This window comes from Entelurus aequoreus, linkage group LG07 (genome assembly GCF_033978785.1).
Source record: "Entelurus aequoreus isolate RoL-2023_Sb linkage group LG07, RoL_Eaeq_v1.1, whole genome shotgun sequence".
Classification (NCBI taxonomy): domain Eukaryota; kingdom Metazoa; phylum Chordata; class Actinopteri; order Syngnathiformes; family Syngnathidae; genus Entelurus; species Entelurus aequoreus.
The window spans coordinates 78785548-78791635 of NC_084737.1; the positions used below are offsets into that span (position 1 = coordinate 78785548).

General features: G+C 43.7%; 1 protein-coding gene across 1 annotated transcript in view; it reads right to left on the reverse strand.

The window, feature by feature from the left end:
- ttll10 (tubulin tyrosine ligase-like family, member 10) overlaps nt 1-2308 on the reverse strand; it is an 82206-nt gene extending 79898 nt beyond the window's left edge. The window contains exon 1 of the mRNA XM_062054551.1: nt 2133-2308. The gene's annotated coding sequence lies outside the window, so the exon portion shown is untranslated. The remainder of the gene's footprint in view (nt 1-2132) is intronic.
- Nucleotides 2309-6088: the final 3780 nt, after the last annotated feature.

Genomic DNA, 6088 nt, shown 5'->3' on the forward strand with positions numbered 1-6088 from the left:
ATTGAAATATTTGATAAGAGATAGTTTAGAGCACGGGGGTTGGAGGGGGGAGGGTGAAAAGGAAAATGGAGAACGCACCTGTGATCTTACCGTCATGAAAAGTACCCCCATGGAAAGAATGCAACTAACCCAAAGAAAGTGGCAGTGATTGGAAGGCGAGTAGGGGGGCTGAAACAGAAAGAAGAAAGATCTTGAATTTCCAGCCCGCTGCCTGAGAACACTCCCGTCTTGCTCGCGGTCAGCCAGGCCCCATGAAACGAGAAAGCCAAGCAGACCCGCTCTCCCAGACCTTATTTAGTTAATCATCAGCATTATAAACCAGTGCCCCTGAGGACGAAAAGAGGGAGAAAAGAAAGGGTGGAAACAAAAGATTAGAGCAGAAGTTGGTAAAGCGTACAGTACCTGGTCAAAGTGGAGCACCTTTCCCGACGAAAGTGCCCGCCCTCACGTCCATTAACTTCCCTTCACACTTCTTACTTCCTCTTTTTGCTGTGTTATTAAATAAAATAAAAAAAAACGTCTGTCCGATTGCAGAACACGGAGCTCCGCCGGGGACATGGGGAGGGGGAGTCTTAACCAGTCATGGCTGCCCACGCTTTTAGTCTGCTGGAAGTGAGGCGTGATCAGGTAACTCTGCCCCCTGTGCTGGAATGTGACTCCACAACCTGATAGGTAAACTGGCCTGGCCCTTAATCAATAGTTGCTGGCTTTGTGGGACAAAACAATGGAAGGGAAACCCAAAACTCTACTTAAGTGTGGACTTTTATCAGGGCACCACCTTACTGGGCCTCCACACAACCAATCAATGTCCTAGTAAGCATCCTATCTAACAAACACTGATGGTGCTTTGCATCCCTAATGCATTTCCATCTGGCACTGATTGCTCCTCCCACTTTGCTAAGTTCACTTTACTTGTTGCTTCCCTCTGATGAAACAACCGAGTACAGTACTTTTGTTAATTGACTGCGTGTTTTGCAACAGATGCTAAAATTACAGTCTTGGTTGAAATCGATTTACATTTTCTTAGTTGCAATATTTAATGGCTTTAAGTAAGTTCATTATAATACCATATTCTCCTGACGAAAAACTGTCCTCTGAAATGGACATTTGTTTTTGGTTGTCGTCAAGTTACAAAAAAAAAAAAAAAAAAAAAAGCAGTGTTAATGCAAAACTCAAATTGCAGAGGAAACGGACTGTATTTAAAATTGTATGCGTATTTAAAGGCTAAAAACCTTGTCAACTCCAACAAACAATGCTGGAGTGTCCGCCATGAGATCGGTAGGTTGTGAGTTCAAACCCCGGCCGAGTCATACCAAAGACTATAAAAATGGGACCCATTACCTCCCCTGCTTGGCACTCAGCATCAAGGGTTGGAATTAGGGGTTAAATCACCAAAAATGATTCCCGGGCGCGGCCACCGCTGCTGCTCACTGCTCCCCTCACCTCCCAGGGGGTGATCAAGGGTGATGGGTCAAATGCAGAGAATAGTTTCGCCACACCTAGTGTGTGTGTGACAATCATTGGCACTTTAACTTTGAACAAAATCCTTCAAGTTAACATTGAAATGTATTCTCTTTGCTTCCCGCCTGGTGGTGGAGCTCATGTGACCTGCAGCTTCTCTCCCTGTCCGCCAATCACAATCTTCCACCTCGATCTGCAGCCTCCGCTCTACAGTTTACTGTACGCGGTCGACATTTTCCCTCCATTTTTTTTGCAGTTGCCTTTCTCAACACTTCCTCGGTACTAATGTGAATAAATATAAGCGAGGAGCACACTAAATAATGACTCAAGTAGTGGAAAATCCCCGCTGTACAGGTCTGACGCCGCTGTTTGTCTCAACTCGCACTCAATCCTCCGAGGCAAAGAAAAAGCGATGAGCGGACATTTTAAGTCCGGCTCGCCGCCACTTCCTTTTTCTTTTATCCAAAATATATGAGACAACCTTTGCCGAGACCAAGACTTTTTTTTTTTTATAAGCTGAGGAAGAAATGCAGCACGATGATCTGAAAAGATAACTAGCGTCACAGTTCAACAGGTTGTAAGCAAGTTGCGTAATAAGTTATATGATACTACTAGCATGCTAAAGGCTGATTGTCCTTCGTTATTCGGTCACCAGTAAAAGTGTTCCTCACCGTCAGTTGGCTTGATGATTCCTGGTGTTGAGCCTTGTACGTTCTAAGAGAAGCAGTCGTGTCCTCTGACAAGTCTGGCAGTTTGCCTTTACCTGCCCCAACTGGTCTATCCAGTTTAGGAATGATCGTTGGCTTCTATTGTTTCCTCGTCTTTCTTTCTGCTCAAATGAGGCAGGAATTTGATACGCGTTATTTTTGCTTTCCGCCGAAACTACCCCGAGCGTTGTTTTCTGCGATGACCTAACTCGTTCCCCCCCCACCCCCCCACCCTCACCCCCAGATATTACCGATCACACAAGACTAACAAATGTCCATAAAGTCTGAACAACAACGTCGCCGAGCAACAAGTTGTGACCGCAGCTCACCGTCTTGACAGAAGACAAAGAAGGTATCACGTTGGCGAATTTACCCAGCCTTTCCCAGGTGTGGTCACCGAGCTGGAAACCCAATACAAGAGGCATCATTGTGTTGGGGCTTTAGTCCTCGTCTTTCCTGCTCCTGCTGAAGGACACTGGCGTGGCGCTTCGGAGGGAGGAAGATGCCAATCCCTTTCCGGTAGACTTGAGAAGAAGAGCCAAACCCCGGAAGAAAAAGCCTATCAGGTATCTTCCCGTTGCTGAAAGCAGAAGTTTCTTCTTTCCGAGTGTTCTCTTTGGCGGTGTTGGACTGTTAAGCTCCTCGAGAAGACAGAGGCAGAATTTGTAAAGGGTTTGGTTTACATGTAGTCCGACTCACCCTCCTCCTCTTTCCCCCCACAGGTGTAATTTTCAAGTTGCAGCCAATCTCTTTGGCCCCTGGCGCTTACAGGTGTGTCCCTTGCAATGTCTTCAGCCAATCGCGGCTGAGACGAAACCCCCCACCCCAACCCCACTGGTCCCCTCCAACCGGTTCTCTAAGCTACCACCCCTCAGCACCCACCCCGTCCTCCGCCCTGTCAGTCCCTAGGTACCTTGTTGGGTTTTTTTTTATGATGTCAGCTCAAGCTTCTGTGGGAAGGACTTGCTCCGTTTTCAAACATCTCAACTGACATCCTAAGAACCACATTCTCCATGAGGTTTTATCACACGCATAAAGTTGAGCTATATAAGTCCGCCACAACCTGAAATACCTGCCCTTTGCACTCATGCTATGCCTCTCTTTGTGTCCACATACGTACAATAACCCCGCTAGGAACAACCAATGAATAAAGTGCAGGTGAGTAAAACTTCACAAAGAGACATTCACATTTTTTGCGCCCAGAGGTGGGGGAGCGCCAACAAAAGGTGGAGTAGGGGCTCTTGGGGCCCCCAGGGGCAAACAGAGGCCTAATTCAAAACCTGACCAGGGCTTGGTTAGATGCTGGGCAGCCACTTTCGGTCTTGAGGTGTAATTGTCAGGATTATTCTCTCAACAATGAGGACAATACCAGAACCATATCCTGTTTCAGCAAGGGGTGTGGTCCAGGTTGAAGCAGAACTATGAAGGTGGAAGCAGGTGATGGCGTATGCCGTTAAACAAACAGCTCTAGCATGCACTGACGCAAAACTACAGGAGATATTCATTAATCATTTGGACAACGAGTGCTGTGCAAATTGGACTGATTCATGCTGGCCAGTAACTTTTTGTGAGCCACGTTGTTACCCAAACAAATGTGACAATGAAGAGTCTTTTGTGTTTGGTTTAACAGTGTCAACAAAAGGCTCATTTTATGAACACCAAATCAACTGCAGGAAATGTAGTTAGGAACATTTCTACAGAATTATAAGTAACTAATTACCTTTTTTCCTTCCAAGTTACTCTCTTTAAGAGAGTGGTTTAGTAAATTACTTTGCTCTAAAAGGTTTGCTTTGTTAGAGGTTTTTCATTTGCATTGCAAATAGGGTCTGGGGAGGGGGTGACGCACGGGAGACTGACCTCAACTGATTTGGATACTGATGGCTATCTGGGCAGCCAGTCACGCAAGGCAGGATGCAAGGACTGTCAGTCAGTCGGCAGGTCAGAAGAAACAAACCCAAATGCAACACAATTAGAAAGACCTTGTGCCCCTGCTTAAATTATTTTGAACAACAATTATTTTGTGTGAGGTCCTCACAAAGACCTTCGTGACCTTTGTAAAGACATGCAGATTTTAAAAATGGATTTTTATCATTTGATGGGTTACAACCCTGCATAATATTAAACAGGTCTGTAAACCTGGTGAAGCAAATAACTTCCTGATAATGAAAAAATCCCATAGATAATTTTGGACCCTATCTACTTCATACATTAGTCTTTAGATCAGTGGTTCTTAACCTGGGTTCTATCGAACCCTTGGGGTTCAGTGAGTCGGGCTTAGGGGTTCGGCGGAGGTCAAGACACACCCGACTCATCGTGTAAATAAAAACTTCTCCCTATCGGCGTATTACGGATACGGCAACAGCAGAAGTCAGACTGATTTGCAGGTGTGTAATTTGTTGTGAGTTTATGCACTGTGTTGGTTTTGTTGTTTGAACATGCACGGTTCATTTTGTGCACCAGTAAAAAAACATGGTAACACTTTAGTATGGGGAACATACAGTATTCACCATTAACTATTCGCTTATTAAGATGCAAATTAGTAACATATTGGCTCTTAACTAGTCATTATTAAGTACTTATTAATGCCTTATTCGGCATGGCCTTATTATAACCCTAACCCTGGCCCTAACCCTAACCAAATAACTCTAAATTAAGTCTTTGTTACTTAGAATATGTTCCCCTAGTGTCCAAAAAACTCTAAATTAAGTCTTTGTTACTCAGAATATGTTCCCCTAGTGTCCAAAAAACTCTAAGTCTTTGTTACTTACAATATGTTCCCCATACTAAAGTGTTACCAAAAACATATAACTTTGTCTTGAATTTGAAAAAAAACACACAAAAAAAACATTTTCACTAAAGAAGGGTTCGGTGAATGCGCATGAGACTGGTGGGGTTCGGTACCTCCAACAAGGTTAAGAACCACTGCTTTAGATACTCATTTGTGTCCAAAACAATTCGTAGTCAGTAATGATTGTGCATTAGACTCACTGACCAAATAGGATTATTAATATTTTCTTGCCATTTCAGTCCTACGCTTCTCTATTACTATAATTCTAAGAGGCCTATTTTACGCAGGACACTGCCTTTGATCCAAAAACTGGACAAAAAGATCCTGAAACTTGATTATGAATGTAACATGTACACTACCGTTCAAAAGTTTGGGGTCACATTGAAATGTCCTTATTTTTGAAGGAAAAGCACTGTACTTTTCAATGAAGATAACTTTAAACTAGTCTTAACTTTAAAGAAATACACTCTATACATTGCTAATGTGGTAAATGACTATTCTAGCTGCAAATGTCTGGTTTTTGGTGCAATATCTACATAGGTGTATAGAGGCCCATTTCCAGCAACTATCACTCCAGTGTTCTAATGGTACAATGTGTTTGCTCATTGGCTCAGAAGGCTAATTGATGATTAGAAAACCCTTGTGCAATCATGTTCACACATCTGAAGACAGTTTAGCTCGTTACAGAAGCTACAAAACTGACCTTCCTTTGAGCAGATTGAGTTTCTGGAGCATCACATTTGTGGGGTCAATTAAACGCTCAAAATGGCCAGAAAAAGAGAACTTTCATCTGAAACTCGACAGTCTATTCTTGTTCTTAGAAATGAAGGCTATTCCACAAAATTGTTTGGGTGACCCCAAACTTTTGAACGGTGGTGTATGCTTCTATGTTTGTTACAGTGGTACTGTACCTTGGTGTTTATGCCCCACTTATTTGTAGGATTCAGTTTGGCAAAAAAACGTTGGCCAAAAGTCTGCCCTGGTTTTCGTATGTCGTCCTGGTTCTGGATCTTACTGCTTAACAAAACGGTGTGGCTCAGATGGTAGAGCAGCTGTGCCAGGAACCGAAGGGTTCCAGATTGGATTCCAGCTTCCGACATCCACGTCATGGCCGTCGTGTCCTCGGGCAAAA